This window comes from Saimiri boliviensis, chromosome 2, assembly GCF_048565385.1.
Source record: "Saimiri boliviensis isolate mSaiBol1 chromosome 2, mSaiBol1.pri, whole genome shotgun sequence".
NCBI lineage: Eukaryota > Metazoa > Chordata > Mammalia > Primates > Cebidae > Saimiri > Saimiri boliviensis.
Genome location: NC_133450.1, coordinates 95,173,156 through 95,194,250, shown reverse-complemented (window position 1 = coordinate 95,194,250; position 21,095 = coordinate 95,173,156). Strand labels below are relative to the sequence as shown.

Here is a 21,095-nt window from a genome sequence, read left to right as displayed (position 1 = left end):
AGGCTTTTCCAAATATAAAATCACATAATTTGCAAACAAGGGTAATTTGACTTGTTTCTTTCCAGTTTGGATGAGCTTTATATCTTCCTCTTGTTCCAGTACTCTGACTAGGACTTGCTGTACTATGTTGAATAAAAATGGTGACAGTGGGCATCCTTGTCATGTTCCAGATCTTAGAGAAAAAGACTTAGAGGTTTTCCCCATTCCGATGATATTAGTTGTGGGTCTGTCATATATGGCTTTTATTATGTTAAGGTATATTCCTTTTTTCCTGTTTTTTGAGGGTTTTTATCATAAGCAATATTGATTTTTATCATATGCTTTTTCAGTATCAATTAAAATGATCATATGGTTTTTACCCTTCATTCTGTTGATATGGTATATCACATTGATTGATTTGCATATCTTGAACCATCCTTGCATCCCAGGGATAAATCCCACTGGGTCATGTTAAATGATATTTCTCATGTATTGTTTGGTCTCCTTGTATTTTGTTGAAGATTTGTGCATCAATTGTCATCAGAGATATTGGCCTGTAGTTTGCTTTTTTTGATGTGTCTTCATCTGGTTTTGGTATCAGGGTAATACTGGCCTCGTAGAATCAGTTTGGAAGAATTCTCTCCTCCTCTATTTTTCAGAATAGTTTGAGTAGAACTGGTGATAATTCTTCTTTAAATGTCTGGTCCCAGGCTTGTTTTTATTGGGACACTCTTTATTATGGCTTTGATCTTGTTACTTGTTATTGGTCTGTTCAGGTTTTGGGTTTCTCCATGGTTCAATCTTGGTAGGTTGTATGCATCTAAGAATCTTTCCATTTCTTCTAGATTTTCCAAAATATTGGCCTATAGTTGTTCATAGCAGCCACTAGTGATCCTTTAAATTTCTGCAGTATCAGTTGTAATGTCTCCTTCATTTCTAATTTTATTTATTTGGATCTTCTCTCTTTTTTCTTAGTCTGGCTAAAAGTTTGTCAATTTTGTTTATTTTTTGTTTTAAAACAACTTTTTATTTTCCTGATATTTTGTTTTGTATTTTTCCATTTCAATTTCATTTATGTATACTCTGATCTTTATTATTTATTTTCTTCTCCTAATTTTGGGTTTGATTTGCTCTTGCTTTTCTAGTTCCCTTAAGATACATCATTAGACTGTTCATTTAAAGTTTTTCCTCTTTTTTGATTTATGCACATACATCTGTAAACTTCCCCCTTAGTACTGTTTGCTGTATCCCCTAGGTTTTGGTATGTTGTGTTTCTATTATCATTGTTCCAATAAATTTTTCAATTTCTTTCTTGATTTCTTCATTGACCTACTGGTAATTCAGGAGCATATTGTTTAATTTCCATGTATTTATATAGTTTCCAAAATTCCTTGTTATTAATTTATAGTTTTATTCCATTGTCATCAGAGAAGATGCTTGCTATTATTTCAATTTTTAAAATGTTTTAAGACTTCTTTTGTGCCCTAACATATGATCAGTCCTTGAGAATGATCCATGTGCTAAGAAAAAGAATGAATATTCTGCACTCCTTGGATAAAATGTTATGTAAATATCTGTTAGATCCATTTGACCAAAAGTACAAATTAAATCTGATGTTTTTTTTTTTTAATTTTCTGTTTGGAGGATTTGTCCAATGCTGAAAGTGGGGTGTTGAAATATCCAGCTATTATTATTACATAATAACTCTAATAATATTTCCTTTAGATAGCTGGGTGCTCTAGTGTTAGGTGCATATATATTTAAAATTGTTATATCCTCTTGCTGAATTGAACCCTTTATCATTATATAGTGACCTTCTTTGTCTCTTCTTATATTTTTTGTCTTGAAATCCATTTTGTGTGATGTAAGTACACCAGTCCTGATCTCTTTTTGGTTTCCATTGGTATGGAATATCTTTTCCCATCCCTTTATTTTCAGTCATGCATGTCTTTATAGTTAAATTGTGTTTCTGGTAGGCAACAGACCAACGGGTCTTGTTTTTCATTCATTCAGCCTATCTGTGTCTTTTCATTGGAGAGTTTAATCCATTTACATTCAATATTATTATTGATAAGTAAGGACTTAACTCTTGCCATTTTGTTATTTGTTTTCTGGTTGTTTTGTGGTCTTCTCTTCCTTCCTTCTTTCTTTCATGCTTGTGAAGGTGATTTTCTCTGGTATATGATATAGTTTCTTGCTTTCTATTTTTTGTGTGTTCATTTTCTAGTGAAGGTGATTTTCTCTGGTATATGATATAGTTTCTTGCTTTATATATTTTGTGTGTTCATTTTAAGATTTTTGATTTGAGGTTACCATAAGGCTTGCAAATACCACATTGTAATCCATTATTTTAACCTGGTAACAACTTAACACTATTTGCATAAACAAGGAAAAAGAAAACTATTAAAAACACTATGCTTTACCTTGATCCCCCTGCTTTTTAACTTTTTGTTGTTTTTCTTTTTATTTTTTTATTTTCATTTTTTCAGAGACAGAGTCTCACTCTGTTGCCTAGGCTCAAGTGCAGTGGCATGATCTTGGCTCACTGTGACCTCCACCTCCTGGATTCAAGCAATTCAATTCCTGCCTCACCTTCTTGAGTAACTGAGATTACAGGCACGCACCACCATGCACAGCTAATTTTTGTATTTTTTAGTATAGACAGTGTTTCACCATGTTGGCCAGGCTGGTCTTAAACTCCTGACCTCATGATCCACCCGCCTCAGCCTCCCAAAGTGCTGGGATTACAGGTATGAGCCACTGTGCTAGGCCTGTTGTTTCTCTTTATAGCTTATTGTACTATGTCTTGAAAAATTGTAGTTATTATTTTTGATTGGTTCATCACTTAGTTTTTCTACTTAGGATAAGAGTAGGTTGCATACCATAGTTTCACTGTTATAATAGTCTGTGTTTTTCAGTGTACTTACTATTCCAGTGAGTTCTGTACCCTCAGGAAATTATTTATTGCTCATTAATGTCCTCTTCTTTCTGACTGAAGTACTCCCTTTAGTATTTCATGTAGCATAAGTCTGGTATTGATCCCTCAGTTTTTGTTTGTCTGAGAAAGTTTTTATTTCTCTTTCAAGTTTGAAAGATATTTTCACTGGATATACTATTCCAGGGTGAAAGTTTTTTTCCTTTGGCACTTTAAATATGTCTTGCCACTCTATCCTGGCCTGTAAGGTTTCCACTGAAAAGTCTGCTGCCAGACATCCTGGGGCTGCATTGTATGTTATTTGTTTCTTTTTTCTTGCTGCTTTTTGAATCTTTTCTTTATCTTTGACCTTTGGGAGCTTGACTATTAAGTTTCCTTTGAAGACTACCTTTGAAATCTCCTTAAATCTGCTTGGTGTTCTAAGTACCTTCCTGTACTTGGATATTGTTATCTTGCTCTAGATTTGGGAATTTCTTTTTTACTATCCCTTTGAATAAACTTTCTACCCTTATCTCTTTCTTTACCTCCTCTTTAAGGCCAATAACTCAAATTTTCCCTTTTGAAGCTATTTTCTAGATCCTGTAGGCATGCTTCATTGCTTCTTATTCTTTTTTTTCTTTTGTCTCCTCTAACAATGTATTTTCAAATAGCCTGTCTTCAAGTTCACTAATTCTTACTTCTGCCATTAAAGGACTCTGATGCAATCTGCAATATGCCCATTGCATTTTCAGCTCCAGAATTTATGGTTGACTCTTTCTAATTATTTCAGTCTCTTTGTTAAATTTATATTATAGAATTCTAAATTCCTTTTCTGTGTTGTCTTGAATTTCGGTTTCCTCAACTCGGTCACTTTGAATTCTCTGTCCAAAAGGTCAAATGTCTGGTGTCTTATTTAGTTCAGTTGGTAAGGCCATGTTTTCCTGCATGGTGTTGATGCTAGCAGATGTTCTTCAGTGTGTGGGCATTGAACAGTTAGGCAGTCTCTACCGTTTGGGCTTATTTGCAGCCACCTGTCTTAGGAAGGTTTTCCAAATATTTGAAAGGACTTGGGTGTTGTTATCTAAGCTGTATCTGCTTTAGGGGGCATCCCAAGCCCAGTAACACTATGGTTCTTGCAGATTCATAGAGGTACCACTTTGATGGTCTTAGACAAGATCTGGAAAAATCCTCTGGATTATGAGGCAGAGACTCTTCTTCCTTTCCTTTACTTTCTCCCAAACATACATTCTCTCTCTCTCTCTCTCTCTCTCTCTCTCTCTCTCTCTCTCTTTCTGTTCTGAGCCATGGGGGTGGTGTGACACAATCACCTCTATGGCCCTCACCACTGTGAATGCACTGGGTCAGACCTGAAGCCAGCACAGCAATGGGTCTAGCCCAAGACCTGCTGTAACCACTCTCTGGCTACTGCCTGTGTTCACTCAAAGCCCTGGGACTCTACAATCAGGAGGTGGCAAAATGAGCCCTATGTCCTTCCCTTCCAGGTAGTGAGGTCTCCCAGGCCCTGGGTGGGTCTAGAAGTGCCATCTGGAGTCAGGGACTAAAGTAGAAAATAACTTAGAAGTCTATCTGGTATTCTACTGTATTGTAGCTGAGCTGGCACTCAAACCACAAGATACAGTCCTTCCCATTCTTTCCTCCTCTTTCCAAAGGCAGAGGAGCCTCACCCCATAGGAAGTATCACCCCAGGCCAAGAGGAGTACTAACAGACTACCACTGATGTTCCCTTATAGCTCGAGGTCTCTTAAGTCAGCTTGGCATGAATGCTGCCTGGCTTGGGACTCACGCTTCAGGGAAGTGGTCTCCCTCTGTCCCTCAGGGCAGGTCCAGAAATGCCATCCAAGAGTCAAGATCTGTAATCAGGAACCCCATGAACCCACTTGGCTTTCTACCCTACTGTGGCCATGCTGGTACTTAAGGTACAAGACAAAGTCCATTTCACTTTTCCCTCTGCTTTTCTCAAGCAGAGGGGCTTTTGCCCCATAGCCACCATAGCTGGTTATGTGCTGAGTCTCACCTGAGACCAGTAAGCCTCAGAGGCTCATCCTAGACCTTCCATGTAGTACCTGGGTATCACTGCTGGTTATTCAGGGCCCAAGGGCTCTTCATTTAGCAGGCGATGAATACTGCCAGGACTGGGTCCTTTCCTTCCAGGTAGCAGTTTCTCTTCTGGCCTAGGGTGTGTCTACAAATGTCATCTGGGAGCTAGGGCCAGAAACGGGGCCTCACAATTTTGACTAGTGCCCTTTCTTGCTATGGCTGAGCTGGTCTTCTAGATGCAAGACAGAGTCTTTCCCACTCTTCCCTCTCCTCTCTTCTCCTTAAGCAGAAGGAAGGGATCTTTTTTAGAGCCATGAGCTGTGCAGCCTGGGGCTAGGAGACGGGTGATGCCAGCACTGTCTTGGTTGTCCCAGCTGGTGTCTTAGTATATTGTATGCATCCACCCCCCCACCCCCCAGTCCACTGTCTCTGGGCCTAGTTCAGCACTAGAGCTCACCTATGAGTTACAGCCCTTACAGACTAGACTGCCTTTCAAGATTACCTGGAGACATGAAGGTTCTGGGGAGGGGCGGGGGGTGGCAACAGTGATCCAGGACTGTTTTGTTTTGTTTTTTCTATCTCTTCAGAGCTTGTTTCAGCAATATGAAGTTAAAACCCGGTACTGTAAGTGCTCACCTCATTTTTGGTTCTTATAAGGCATTTTTGCTATGTAGATCATTGTTAACAGGGTGTCCTTGTATGGGGACAATTGGTGCTTTCTATTCTGCCATCTTGTTCCCTAAAACCTTTGAAATGGAGCCTACATACTCTCTAAAAGATTAGAATAATTCATCGGTGGCAAAATCATCTTAGTGAACACATTACACACCAGTACAAGAGGGCTGAGAATTAAGACAATGCATATTTTAAAGAATGGGTCATGTAACCTATTTAGAGTATAGTTTTGATTTTATATATATCTATAAAACATATCTTTTGTCAACAATTCTACACTTACAAATAAATAAAACAGCCATGGATAGACAAAGATTTAGCTACAAAGATGACCATTACTGCATTAGTCATAATAGAGTAATGAAAAAATTAGAAACATAGTAAGATATTGGTACATCCATACATGAATTACGCAGCAACTAAAAGTGATGACACAGAAGAATGACATAAGATATTCTCACCGGGCGAGGTGGCTCATGCCTGTAATCCCAGCACTTTAGGAGACGGAGGTGGGTGGATTATGAGGTCAGGAGTTCGAGACCAGCCTGACTAGCATGGTAAAATCCCATCTCTACTAGAAATACAAAAATAGCTGGGCATGGTAGTAGGTGCCTGTAATCCCAGCTACTTGGAAGGCTGAGGAAGGAGAATCATTTCAACTCAGGAGGAGGAGGTTGTAGTGAGCTGAGATCATGCCACTGCACTCCAGCCTGGGTCACAGAGCATGACTCCATCTCAAAAAAAGATATATTCTCAATATATTAAGTTTTAAAAGTAAGGCATAAAAACAGTATTCATGGCAAAACCTTATACAGTACATATATATATATATACACACACACACACAAACATACATATACACACATACATAATATGAATATATATGTCTATATTCATAGAAAAGAATGTATATATTCATAGAAAAGAGACTGGAGGGAAATTCATTAAGGTTTTAAGAGATAGGTGATAGAACTATAGAAATTTTGTCTGTGTTTTCTTATCTTTCCTATGATCATCATTGTCAAAGATTGGGTATGCTTTGCAAATAGTTTCTCAGATGAAGATTTCCATATTCTCGTTAGCAACATCCATAAAAGACTGCTCACAGAAACAACACCTACACGAAGTTAGGAAAGTAGGGTCAGGCAGAACGGGAAGTTGAGCTGCAATTGCAATAGAGACCTCAACAGATCCCATAGGGAGTTCTGAAACTGGAATGGTCCTTCAGAGGCTAGAAAGGCATGCCTTATACCCCTATATTGCCAAGCCATTAAATATGAGCTACTCCAAAGAGGGGCATGACCTCGGAGAGGTAGTTCCCTTCAGCAGAGAGCAATGCCTGGTGAAGAACTCAGTTGTGATCTATTCGCAGGTAACATTACAGCAGCCAGGTGAAATGAGTGCCTAAATCTTTAACTGGATGTGGGGAATTGGGTGGCACACCACATCTGTCACAATATACCTTATGCTACACATATCTACTCATTTTCTCTATTAAATCTGCCCCATCTTTCTTTTTCTGGGGCAACTTACAAAATGAAGGCTAATCAGACAAACAACAGCCCTAACCGCTACAACTGGCCATTGAGCTACAACAGATATTCATCACCTTCCTCCTCAGTTTAAATTCTCCTCACTCTCAGCTAGCATCTCTGCTGATTTAGGTGGTTTACTTGGTGGGGAGGAGGGAAGGAACTACATCCTCAACCCTAGTCAACCCTGAAGACCTAATTACTATGTCCTTCCAGGCCATGACTGCTGAATTTGCCCAGCTACTAACAAAAGTGGGCCTGGGAGTACCAACAGACAACTCAGAGAATCCAAATTCTTCCCTGAACATACTCCACCTAGGCCTAATGACCAGGGTCGGTTAGCCCTGCCATTGGTGATACCTTTCTTTGACTGATGGTCTCTTTGTGCTATAAATCTATAGAGACAAAGCAACAATAATTTAAATTTAATAGTATTTTTTCTGTGTCCTTGGTTAGAAGCATTCTCCTTTGGTAACCATAACCTCTAGATAACAGAACTTAGAATTATGGGGACTGAAAATACAGATTCTCCAAGAGGCAGTAAATGGATGATATGTAGAAACACCCCTCTGTTCCTGAAGCCACATATTATACTTAGGAATACAGAACCACATGGCAGACCATGATTTGGGATAAAGGCCACATCCTTGAAGATGGCACCCCATCCCTGTATGGCGTCATCTCAAAGTGGACAACTCAGCTACACTTTCAAAAAGCTGTTTCATCCCACTATCTGACCAGCAGCTTCTGGGAGATGCAATATGTGACGGGACCAGGGATAATGCCATGCACCCCCACCTCTGCCATATTTCGTTTTCTATAAATTTGATACTTGGTCTAACATGCTGTTAGGCAGGATTCCCTGTCTGTGAATCAAACTCTCGGTAAGCCCTCAGATAGTGGGACTGGTTGAGGCCTGGGTGCAGGAAAGCCATATTTATACCTAAAATAAGTGTTGATTACAATCAAGATAAATGCTGTGTAGAAGGGGTTCAATATAACCAATTTGCATCAAATGACTGGTAGTTCTCCTTGAGCCAGACCCCAAGGCTGTTTCTCTATTGGTCCTTGTAGCTGTCATGTTGGATTTTTGGTAGCAGCAAAAGCTAGATCAATCTTAGTGAGTGAGAAAACATACTCTTAGGTTAATGCACAGTCTCTATTTCTGCCACCATAGCTATTCTGTTCATGTGCTGAAATGTGGTACAAATATCTTCACATTTAGTGCACACTTGCAAAGGCCATCCATATTTTTCTTCCCTGTATCTTCTTGCCCCCAACATTCTAACCACTCTCTTTCAGACCCCTGACCATTTAGTTAAGCCATTTGCAACTGTCCATGAGGCAGTATATATTTACTCCTTTGACCACTTCTTTTACCATACAAAGAGGAAGATGGGCTGCACTGCCCAAAGCTGTGTTCACTGAAAGGATTCCTCTTATATAACCACATAAAAAAAAACAGTATATCCATAACCAAGCTTGTTTTTTTTTTTTTTCAACTAATCGTATGAGACTCTGTATGTAGCCCTAGGTGTAAGATGAGGGAGTAGAAATGGTGCAAGAGTAGTGGATTGTATGGCAGTCTAAGCTACTTGCTCATGCAGCTTTCTTGTGCCCTCTGACCCTGCTCATGCTCAATCCCAGATGTGCCACTTCTATATGTAGATTGCTGTTGGATTGTAATTTATGACTTAGTAGGTCTGATAGAACTAAAGTAAGGTAGACAGTTCAGGCCGTATGTACACTCAAAGTTCCATGTTCAGGTGCTGTGTCTCTACCAGAAACCAGAAACACACAAGGATCTGATTTCCAATTAGTACATAATTCTCCACCATAGACAGTATGGCATTGCTTCAGAACCCTAGGAGTATACATTATCATGAACCCTGGAAGTATTATTGGTATGTCTCCTCCACCACCCCTTTCAAAGCATGGCTAGGATTACACACCATAGAGGCTGACCATTTTCTTGATGATATGAAGGCTTGGGAGCCTCTTTTAAGATGGTTTAATCTCAAACAACACACTGGTAGAACTGACTGTGTTTGGCAATCTAGATGTCACAAACGTCAAGCCAAATCACAAGTTGGTGGTGGAAATAGAAACATCCTGAGTATTTTCAGAAAGCATACAACACAATCAGTAATAATTAAACAATAAAACAGCCATAGTCATTAACTGAGCATGTGCTAAGCAATCACATTGTTTCATTATTTTATTTAATCCTCACAATAATCACATGTGTGAAGTAGGTGCCATTTTTCTCATTTTTGTAAATACAAAAGGTAAAGCATGTAAGCCACCATGCCCAGCCAAATTATTTAACATGCTTTTTAAATTATTTTTAAAAGCCTATTAAATTATTTAAAAGCATATTAAATAATTTGCCTGGACATGGTGGCTTACAACTATAATCCTAGCACTTTGGGAAGGTGAAGTGGGAGAATTGCTTGAGGCCAGGAGTTCAAGGCTGCAGTGACCCACGATCATACCACAGCACTTCAGCCTGGGCTACAGAGTGAGACCCTGTCTCAAAAATTTAATTAATTAATTTAAAAATAAATATGAAATAGTTTTTCCAAGTCACACAGTAGAAGTGGCATATCAGAGATTTAAACACAAATTCGTCTGACTCTAAACGCTAGGTTCCTTCCCACTATATTGTAACTACTTCTCAAATTATGAAATTCTCCCTGTAAGATAATCTTTCAATATTCCTATTGATTCTTGGTTATCTTCCAGGGAAAACAAGAGAATTTGGAAAGTTAACGTGAGTTAGATAGAATTTTTAACCTTTCTTTGTAGCATTTCCTAATCAGAATCTATTTTAGACAAACATTTCTTCTAGCCAATGTTATTTTGTAAACAATTCCTACCATGGCAAGACAATGTAGTGGATACCTTATGAAGCAATGTCACAATTTGACTATAAAATGTGTTTTATTGTGCATATATTGTGTAATGCCAGCTGGAAATTCGTCAGAATAAGCTAACTGCTAATAACAAATAATTCTTGAATCTCAGGGGCTTCATATAGTAAAAGTTAATTTTTTCCTACTCATGCAAATGTTTATAAGGATAGTCTTTGATGGGCATCCTTTCTGAGTAGCTTACCCCCAAGTGATGATTCAGGTATCCAGTCTCCATTAATCCCGTAAGATACAATCTTCATGCAGTCCCTCCAAGGTTGCCCTGAAAGGCAAGGAGAGTATGGTCAAGGCACACAGAATACTTAACCACCTTATCCAGGAAGTGACATGCATCACTTCCATTCATAGCCCATTGGCCAGAACTTGCCACATGGCCACACCAAAATTCAAAGAAGCTGGGAAATGGAGTCCCCAGTTGGGCAGTTGCAACACAGGTACAACTACATTATAGCAGGGTCCATGTCTCAGGTGGTTACTCAGCTGTTTCAGCCACAGCTAGTGTCAGCTGATTTGGATTTGCAAAAAGTTTTTTTTTTTTTTTGAGACGGAGTTTCACTCTTGTTACCCAGGCTGGGTTGCAATGGCACGATCTCGGCTCACCGCAATTCTCCTGCCTCAGCCTCCTGAGTAGCTGGGATTATAGGCACGCACCACCATGCCCAGCTAATTTTTTGTATTTTTAGTAGAGACAGGGTTTCACCATGTTGACCAGGTTGGTCTCGATCTCTCGACCTCGTGATCCACCCGCCTCGGCCTCCCAAAGTGCTGGGATTACAGGCTTGAGCCACCGCGCCCGGCCCAAAAAGTTTTTTAAAAGCAAGATTACTCAAATAGTTTTCTTTACTAGACACTGATGCTATAACTAGTTGTAATACAAATCAATATGTTGTCCCATGCATTTTGTTGGATGAATTAACCAGACTGCAGTGGGTTGAATGGTGGCCTCCCAAAAAAGATATGTCCACCTGGAACCTCTGCATATGACCAGGGTCTTTTCAGATAAAATTGAATTAAAGATCTTAAGATGAGATCATATTAGATTAACTGGGTAGACCCTAACCTTAATGATATTTGTCATAAAAAGAAAATGGAATAGAGAAGACAAGAAGGCTATGTGCTAATGTGGAGAGAGATTGGTGTGCTGCCACCACAAGTCAAGAAATGCCTAGAGCCACTACAAGCTAGATGAGGCTCCTCCAGAGATTTCAAAGGGAGCATGAATGGCCCTGATGACAACTTGATTTTGGACTTCTGGACTCCAGAACTGTGAGAAAACACACTGGTGTTGTTTTAAGTCCCCAAGTTTGGGGCACTTTGTTACAGCAGCCACAGGAAACTAATACACAGTCTAAAGAAGTATGTTATGAACAGAACTGTGTCCCTCCAAAATTCATGTGTTGTATCCCTAATATGGTATGACTTGTATCCTTATAAGAAGAAAAATATACACCAGGGGTGCGTGTGCACAGAGAAAAGGCCACGTGAGGTCACAGCAAGACAACAGCCATCTCTAAGCCAAGGAGAAGCCTCAGGAGAAACCATACCTATTGACATCTCCATCTTGGACTTTCAGCCTCCAGAACTGTGATAAGTACATTCCTGATGTTTAAGCCACCAGACGATGGCATTTTTGTTATGATGGCCCTAGCAGACTAGTACAAGATGTGCCAGAGAGACTTTCAAAACATTTAATGAAAGAATCAGAAGGGCCAGGATGTCCACATTTGAGAGAGTACTTCTAATTTAATAAGCAAATAAATATAATCATAAGCTAAGAGCATGTGTGATGTAGGCTTCTTACCTATGAGACGTGCTTAGCATAGTACCTAGTACAGAGTAAACACTATTTCATCAATCTTAACACAAGTATTTTATTTTTTTCATTTCTGAAACAAGTTATATATTTTTCCCCCTTAAAATCTACTTTTAAATAATTATTTTTCTTAAAATTGAGGTATCTTATAATCAAGGTAAGCACTTCACATGCTGTAGTGCCTTTAATACTCCCAACACCATAAGGTTTGGGTATTGTTAGTGAAGCAGTGGCAATGGCCTGCACCAGCTCAAGAGAGCTGATTGTGCTCATCTTTCCCCAACTTTGGTTGGCAACTTGAAATCAGCCACAGTTCAAGTATTTTTATACCATGGAAATCGCCATTTATCAATGTGTCACTAGACGAGACACTATTATTACTCCCGCCTTATAAATAAGGAAACAGAGAGGCTTACTAACTTGCCTTAGTTAAGGCTAAGCAGCAGATTTCAGATTTCAACACAGGTAGATGGGATTTCCAAAGCACAGGCTCTCAATGCCATTGCTAGGCTGCCATCCACTTGAATGGTATTTAACATAAAGCCATAGCTATAGTAGTAATTCTGGAACTTCCTAAATAGCAAAATAACAGCAAGCTCTTCTTTGTTCAATTAGTTAAGTTTTGAAGATTATATTGGTCTTCTACCACCTGGCACACATGACAAAAAGTAAAGCCATTACTAGGTAAAATGGAAATAAATTTGCCAAGTTATAAGGGCACCCAGTTGTCACATCATTAAAAACAGTACTTGTAATAAGATACTATTGAGACACCTATCAATAGTGCCATAGGTTTACCAACTATCAAAACTTAGTAATCCAACAATGTAAATTCCTTGTTCTTTAAATAATAACCTTGTTTAAAGTTATACAGTACCTATAGTACATAATCAACAGTAATGCATTCTTTAAATGAGATATTTATCATTGTCTTCCTACAAAGTTTGGATTATGGTTGTTATTCAGGAATGTATAAACTATGGACTGGGGAGGGAGTTATCTCGCTTTTTTCTGGTGGTGAGGGAGACAGGATGTAATCTAACTTTACTTCTACTTCCAAAGATCAGCAAGTTTACAACTGTAAGCAAGAAAGGAATTTGGTCCCACTTAAAATGCCTGCAACTACGGATTTTAACTAAAAGTTAGGAAAAAAACTACTTCGAGGGGATATAAAACTCCCCAAAAGCCCAGAAAATAGACTGCATTTATTTTTCTTGCAGCTAACAAATATTCATAGATTCAAGAGTACTTGACAAAGGACAAAAAAAAAAAAAAAAAAAAAAAAGAATACTAGACTCTTTTACCCTATTCTCTAAAGTCGATTAGATAAAGAGTTCCCAGCCACTGACTTTCATGAACCTAAGAAAATGCTGTTGTCTCTTTAAAAACAAGAGATTGAGAAAGGAAAGGCAAAATCTGGGATCCTATGACTGTTACCTCATGGAAGCCTACAGATTCTAGCTTGTTTCTAAATCTTTGGTTATGGAACAGAAGCAAAAAAGACCTTCCTTCCTTTCTTCCTTCCTTTTTTAATAACTTAGGGAAATTGATAAGAGGGACAGTAGGAAAAAAAAAATGCTTGTCACCACACAATGGACCATGAATAATGCTAAAAACAGGACAGAGAGGTTAAGGTCCTCAGCACTTCTTACTAATTACCCATCTTTTTTCCACTCTACATTCTTAAAGGTTTCTTGAAACGAAAACAAAGGAATCCAACCAAAACCAACATTTTGATGAGTAAAGTGTAAATGAATGAGAAACAGATGGGCTTGGTTTTCCCATGAGTCTATAAATGAAGGGCAAGGTACTTGGGGCAAAATGCACTGGGGCTTCACTGGCAAATTCTTTGCTCTGTTAACAAACCCAAAAAGCAGCCAAAGTTCATGCACCCACATCCCCACACATTGGCAGGACTCAGAATGAAGAATATGGATGCCAAAGAAGCAGGCTTTGGAGACCCCCAGGACATTGTTCGGCACCTCACAAATCATATTTTATAGGTGCCAAAGGCAGTTGCAAATCTCACATGTGCAGCCAGAAGTTTTCATTCAAGAACCCAGCAATTTTGGCTTTGATCAGAAACCACAGATTGGCGTAAACATTTCTCTTGCCACATTTTATGATATTTATGCTTTGCATGGATCCTCCTGGTCTTAGGATCACAAAGTGTTCTGCTGGCCTCTGCTGCCAAGTCATCTCCACCTTAGCCTTCAGGTGGAGAAACAAGGCATAAGGGTGTGATGTGCCAGAGGTCATTCCCTAAATCAGAGGGGAAGAGCTCTTCTTCTTGCATCCAGGCCAAAGATGAATGCCCCTCCTGTCTCTCCTTGGAATTACTATCTCCCTTCTGTCTTCAAATCATATATATATCAAGTTACAGCTCAGAAAGAATGCATTTTTGGGTTTTCATTTGGGGGTAAGTATAGGCCCCCAAACCACGGATAATTTGAAAGCCATCCAAACTGACTTTAAGATTTTTGAAAATAATTTATTTGGCAATCCTAAGACCCAGGATTGGCCATTTGGCCAAAGTAACATTCCCTTCAGTGCAAATACTACAATTAATGGGCCACATCGTCCTCTGCTCTAGAGCAACATAAGCGGCCAGCTGCTGGAGAACGCTGTGCGGTCTTCCAGTGTAAACGCCACTGATATCATCACCATCAGAAGGTCATAAAACTGATTGATTATAAACACAGCTCTCATTTGTTTACAGCTTACATTTTTGAGTTCGTGGTAATTAGCACATTAGCCGTCTCTCAGGGTGAGGGCTCACAGGTGCTGGGAGAGAGCCTTCCAAGGGAAACCAAGCCAGGAGGAGACCACAAAACCTTTCACAAAGTAATCACTGGCCTTTACCAGAAACAGACTGGGAAAACGCTGATTCTGCTGAATGCAGGATAGTTGGTGACACCTACATGGGGTCACCCATATGGGAGGGCATTTAATTCCCATAAGCAACTTCTTCTAACATAAGGTAAGGTTGGAAAAAATCCAAGACATTTTCGAAATGTGCGGGAGACGTCCTCTGTGAGGAGCCCGCAGCTGCTAGAGCCTTTTAAGATTCCTTCCCTTTCTCCCAGGTCAACAAAGACAGATAAAGATCACCCTTGCCAGTGGTAACTGGTACTTAGTTTCTTTTAGTTATAGTTAAAATAAACTCTTTTAGTCTTATAAAGATGTTGCTTGTCAGACACTCAGAGAAAGCGGCCGGCCCGGCTGTCTCCCCTGGATTTTTATTCTTGTCTCAGTTCCTGCCCCTTCCAGTTTTGCTCTGAGCTTTCCACCATCAAGACGTGTTTTATTTAGACAGCTGGGGCCACCAGATTGGTGCAGATTGTCTAATTAGTCAACCAAGCCTCTTGGGTAAGAGAGTTTTCCATATTAGCCTCTGTGAGAACTCTGGATACCCTAAAAAGCCTCCTAAATCATTAAAAGGATATCCTTTTAAAGGATATGTGCTCATGGTTTTGGTTGTTGGACAGAACAGAGAACTAGCTTTATAAAAACAAAAAAACAAAACAAAAACCTGTTTTACTCAATTCCTAAATCTTTCTGCCCAGCATGAAATTCTTTTCAGTATCTTGTGATGAACTGTTAACAAGTCAAGGGCTCTGGATATGAATATGGAACAATTAATATTTGTTCATCACGGGCCACATTCATGGTCAGCAATTTGAATTCCATTTTCCATTCATGATATTATTTTAACAATTAATATTCATATTGAGTTTTACAGTTTTCAAAGTTCCATTACCTATATTATCTCTTTTGATCTTCATAGCAATGCCATGAAGTTGGGCAAGCACCATGATATCGACATTTTATAGTTTAGCAAACACACTCAGAAAGATTAACTGACCTATGCCAGATGCCAAAAAGCAGTAAAATGCTAAATCTTCTCATTTGAAGTTCACTTTCTTTGACCTTCATCACATGATTTGTGGGTGTTTTAATATGAAGGATATTCCTTTGAAGCTCTTGTTTTGTCTGCTTTCCAAACTTCAGCCTCTAGAATAGGAGAGTTGGCAGCTAATTTCTTGGTATACAGAAGTAGCTACAAATAATAATCAGGTGATCTTTAGGTATTTCAAGTATCTGTAAATATCCAGTTGCAATGCTACAGACATATTATGAAAGAGCTCAAATAGGAGGATGTGCTTGCTTCATCGAGTTGCTGAAGTTCAATTTATGCTGTACTGTAGTGTTTCCAGTGGTACTGCATATTGATTATTTCCACAATTTTTAAAAGATATGCTCAATACTTTTCTCACATTTCACTGACTCTTGCTGTACTGATTACTTGAGAGTTCACACTAAAATTTTGGTATTCGTGAAACCTTAAGGGCAAGAAATAAAAATGTCAGATTAATCAATATTTCCAGATAAATCTGTTCTCATAAAGAAATTCTAATAATCAAAGAATAGGATTTGGGGCAATATCTCCCATTGGGATGATTTCCACTCCAAGCAACTGAAGTAAAGATGCGTTTTGATGAGTTCAATCATCCAACTTATTTTTTTTCAGCTTCTGTCACATATTAGGCACTGGGCTAGTTCTAGGGATGTCAGAGTCAGTAAGAAGAGATCATGTCCTGTTATCCTAGAAATTCCAGTCTAATAAGGAGCCTTCCTTGGGGAGCCTCTCCAGCTGCCAAGAAATGCCCTTCTTCTTTGCTCTCATAACACCATTTGCATATTACATTTCCTTATATTTGGCACACCAAATAATAACTGTTAACTTGATCTGTTGGCCACCTTTCTATCTTATTCATAATCATGTCCCTAGTTTCTGGGTCTCTGACTGGCATGTAGTAGGTTTAATAAACACTTCAATGAATAAATAAATCTTATTTTATACTGGATTAGAAACCCAAACCAAATGTCAAAAAACTACCTTATCTATATAGCCTAGTGCGATGCCTTTAGAAGACCCCCTTGTCAAAACTGAGTTTCAGAATTTGTTGTGACACATAAAAAGTACTTTGTAGCTGGGGAAAATGGCACTATTACAAATCATTGAATATGTATTTTTAAGGAATTCCTCTCTTCCCCATTTATCCTTCTCCTCTTCTTAATATCGCTCTACTTTTTCAGCTGTTTCTTTTCACCTGCTGCTACATAGCTAATGTTGTAGCTATACCTTTTGGCCTTCACATGTCCAATTATTCTCATCCCTTCATCATCCCTTTAACTTCTTTTCATATTTCACTCTAACTTATGAGAGTTTATTCTAAACAACTACTAGAGAAGAGATTATGAATAATCCCATTATATAATATTAGGCAGAACTTAAATAAGCCTTAGGTTTTCCTGGTGAGCTCTTTGATAAAAACACAATTTGAGTTCTTCAAGTAGAAAATCCCATGAAGAACACAAGGTGTGGCCACACACATGAGCCACACAGACAGATCAAGGAGAGATCTTGCTCCAGCTCTGAGTTAGCTGTGTAGACCAGACCAGTTTTGTCAGGATATCTGACATGATAGGATGTCTAGATGATGATAAGAGATGATAAGAACTAGGGAAGTCAACTCATCCTAACCAAGCAGAGAGAAGTGAAATGACAATTACTTCCTTTAAAATGAGACTTCCAACTTCTCAACAGATTAAATATTTATCTAATTAGTCCATTTTTGTTTGTTTCCACTTGTTTTTGTAGGCAGATATACATAAGAAGGTAAATCATAATCTACTTCCTTGTTCAGCACAGAATTAGAGCAAGGAGAATTGGCATTTATTCAAGAGGTATTTATTCACTTCCCTTAAAAATTCTGGAGATGAACTGAAAAGTGTTCAGAGCATACCTCTTTCATAGATGCAGTCACAGATCACCCATTTTCTGTCACCACAATCTTCTTCCATATGGGTATAATAATATTAATTTCTCTTCATCTAGGTTGATATACTTTACTAGATTAAGGCTTTATTTTAATATGCATACAACCACAGATACCTAATGAGTATTAACTAAGGGCCAGGTACCATGGGAGGATCTGGGGACACAAAAACAAATGAGATAAGACATAGGTCCTTGAATTTAGTAGAGGGAAACAGCCATATAAATAAATAGATGTCTAAAAAAGATGTATAGACACTTTGAAGGAAGTCCATGCCAGGTACAGAGTTCAATTCTAGCTGGCTAGTGTGGAGTGTAGCTAGTTAGAAAAAGTTTCTTAGTGGCAAATGACTTCAGTTGTACATATGCACCAGCTAAAGGGAGGGTGAAGAAGAACATTCCAGCCACAAGGAATACTATGGGCAAAGACTGCCATTAAATAGTTTTGTATATGTGAAGAATTTCTACTGGTTTGTAGAAATTCAGAAAAAAAAAGATGCGGGCTAAATATAGGAAGAAATAATGAGCTAAGTTGTATGCATATTAAGCTACAGGTGTCCATGGAAAACTCTGGCAGAAAGATCCATTAGGTAGCTAGATAATAGTTTGGAGATAGAGAAGAAAGTACAGCATGACATAGTGATTTGAAACTCATCAATACTCATGTCGAGTTGCAGTCTGGGTGGTGAATGCATTGGCCCCCAAGAGGGCATCCAGAATGAAAACTGGGAAACAATAGAAAATTATTTCAAAAAATGACAATTGGGAAACAATTTAAAAGGCGAACAGAAAAAGAGGTGGTCATGATTGAGGCTGAAAGGGATTCAAAGTAAGTGATCTGAAAACCAAGAAAGGAGAGAGCTCTAAGGAAAAGGATAAATGCATAGGAAGGACCTGTTGGATTCTGCTAAAATGGGGTCACTAGGGCCTTTGACAAAGTGGCTTAATATAGAGTACCTTAGACAGAAGCTCATGTTAGCAGACTAAAGAATGAACCACACAAGTAGGTAAAGAAATGTAGCTATTCTTTGATGAGCTCAGCTTTAAAGGAAAGAAAAGAAATATTAATAATTTTTTTTCACCAATTTTATTCAACATTTTACTGGCAGACCTATCCATTGGAATAAAGCTATAAAAAAAAATCTTGGAAGAAAGAAGTAAAGCTGTTCCTACTCAGATTTTTTTTTTTTTTTTGGTAGAAAATCTTAGAGAATCTACAAAACAACTATTAGAGTAATAAATGAGTCTAGCAAGGTCGCAGAATATAAAACTAATATGTAAGAATCAACTGAATTTTTATATACTAGCAATAACAATTTGGAAAACAAAATTTTTTAAGAATGCAATTTCAGTAATATGTGAAACAAAAAAAATACCCTGGAAATAAATCTAACAAAACATATATAATACTTCTACACTGAAAACTACAAAACATTGCTGAGAGATACCAGAAAAGTTCAAAATAAATGAAGAGATAAACTATGTTCATGGATTGAAAAAATAATTAAGTGGTACACAATTACCCAAAATAGAAGGAAGAAATGCTAGTCAGGCAATCAATCAAACAGAGAGATATCCCTGAGAAGCAATAAGCTTTCCATTTTTAAAAAGTCTACTGCACTTAGGGTTCTTAACACAGGTGAAATATGCTGTGTTCGGCAGCTCCAACTGGGATTAATTTGTGGTCTCGCCCTCCTTTCCCACAATAAAAGTCCTCATCCCAATTGCTGAACTGCCTTTAATATATTCATTTTTAATAAGAGTTTATTTGGTTTATCCATCTACCCCAAGGATCCAAATAGTATGTGATCCTTAAGTGCAAGAGCCCATCATATTAATTTTGTCAATAGTGCAGGGCACATATTAAGTGTTCAACACATGTTTGTTGAACCAGGAAAAGACAATAAAAAGAAACTGTAATTCAATATGTATTTCCTTACAATATTTTTAATTTACATATGCATGTAATAGGAATCTATTATTTTTATTTCCTACTGCTAGACTACAAAATGCCACCAGTTCGAACAATGCTTAAAAGGCATACATCTTAAGGAATAGTCAACTGCCTTTAACTCAAGGCAGTATGGTGCTCTTTGATGGATAGCTGGAGCTAATAGGTAACTTGGTCACTCAATCACTCAGGCATTCTTAGCCTTATTTTAAAGGCTGTTCTTTCCATAGGCTATTTTCCTTGAATTATAGTCATACAGCCATAGCTTACAGCAATTAAGTTATTGATAGAATTAAATGAAAGAAGCCCAAATACAGTACACTTTCAGGAATTATTCTCTATTTTAGTTAAAGTTATATGTTGTAAGCTATATGTAAGCAATATGTGTCCCTAAATCATGCATAATTATTCTTTCCTTGAATTTCCCTAAATCATGCATAATTATTCTTTCCTTGAAAAACACCCTAAAAAACAGGCTGTTTACCTTGAATTATAGTCAGCCACAGGGCTAAAAGCAGATGTTAGTCACTTCTTTTTTTTTTTTTTTTGAGACGGAGTTTCGCTCTTGTTACCCAGGCTGGGGTGCAATGGCGCGATCTCGGCTCACCGCAACCTCCGCCTCCTGGGTTCAGGCAATTCTCCTGCCTCAGCCTCCTGAGTAGCTGGGATTACAGGCACGTGCCACCATGCCCAGCTAATGTTTTGTATTTTTAGTAGAGACGGGGTTTCACCATGTTGACCAGGATGGTCTCGATCTCTCGACCTCGTGATCCACCCGCCTCGGCCTCCCAAAGTGCTGGGATTACAGGCTTGAGCCACCGCGCCTGGCCGTTAGTCACTTCTTTAAAAGTCTTCATCCTTAAGATCTCAGGTCCTACAGTTCTTGGTTTTTCCTAATCTAAGTCATCCTACTATTTTTCCAACCACTGTGTTAGCTTCCCTCTCTTCTTCAACAGACTCTAAGCTGTATGATTCTGTTTTATCTTCACTAAGCATAATTTCCTTATAATAATTTAATGTAATTCATTTGCTTATTTGTTATTCATTCAAAACCTAATGGAAACTTCTGTCAAGTTGCTTCTAATCTTGTTTTGTTTTGCCTTTGTCTGACTTGCCTACTAAACAGGAAGTTCCAAGTCTGTTTTCCTCACCACTGTATCTCTAGCTCCTATCATAGGATCAGACACATAATACACACTCAATAAAACTGGGTAAAGGTGTAAATAAAAGAAAGAATTAACATATACAATTTCCACTTCTGCATAAAAGTGCAAGGAGCTCCATGTAGCCACTCTCCAGTGAAACTGGTAAAAATTACAATTAGAAAAAAAAAAATGAACACTTAAAGGAAATGATCCTGAGGGCTTCTAAATGAAGAACTCAATAAAATCTACTAAA

The 21,095-nt window shown here is 38.3% G+C and overlaps 1 long non-coding RNA gene across 1 annotated transcript in view; it reads right to left on the bottom strand.

Annotated features, from left to right (window-relative positions):
- Positions 1–10,120: 10,120 nt before the first annotated feature.
- The window catches only part of LOC141582700 (uncharacterized), a 96,990-nt gene continuing 86,015 nt past the window's right edge, over positions 10,121–21,095 (bottom strand). The window contains exon 5 of the long non-coding RNA XR_012515598.1: positions 10,121–10,353. This is a non-coding gene — a long non-coding RNA (uncharacterized LOC141582700). The remainder of the gene's footprint in view (positions 10,354–21,095) is intronic.